A 461-nucleotide genomic window follows, 5' to 3' on the forward strand; every position below is an offset into this window, starting at 1 on the left:
GTTGTGCAGCACTGTGTAAAATGATTTATAAATAAAGTTTTGATTGATTATTTTCATGTTAATGTTTATTATTTACATGTTTATGTTTTTGTTGACATGTTTCAGGCTGCAGATGTTCAGATCAGTTCTGTTTGCTCCTACAGGTCATAAAAAGCCTTCAGGCCACAGATCTGATGAGTTTCGGCTGATGTTTCGGCTGATGTTGGCTGATGTTGGCTGATGTTGGCTGATGTTGGCTGATGTTTCGGCTGATGTTGGCTGATGTTTCGGCTGATGTTTTGGCTGATGTTGGCTGATGTTGGCTGATGTTTCGGCTGATGTTGGCTGATGTTGGCTGATGTTGGCTGATGTTTCGGCTGATGTTTTGGCTGATGTTGGCTGATGTTGGCTGATGTTTCGGCTGATGTTGGCTGATGTTGGCTGATGTTGGCTGATGTTTCGGCTGATGTTTTGGCTGATGT

The sequence above is a fragment of the Austrofundulus limnaeus genome, unplaced genomic scaffold, assembly GCF_001266775.1.
Source record: "Austrofundulus limnaeus strain Quisiro unplaced genomic scaffold, Austrofundulus_limnaeus-1.0 Scaffold490, whole genome shotgun sequence".
Taxonomy (NCBI): Eukaryota; Metazoa; Chordata; class Actinopteri; order Cyprinodontiformes; family Rivulidae; genus Austrofundulus; species Austrofundulus limnaeus.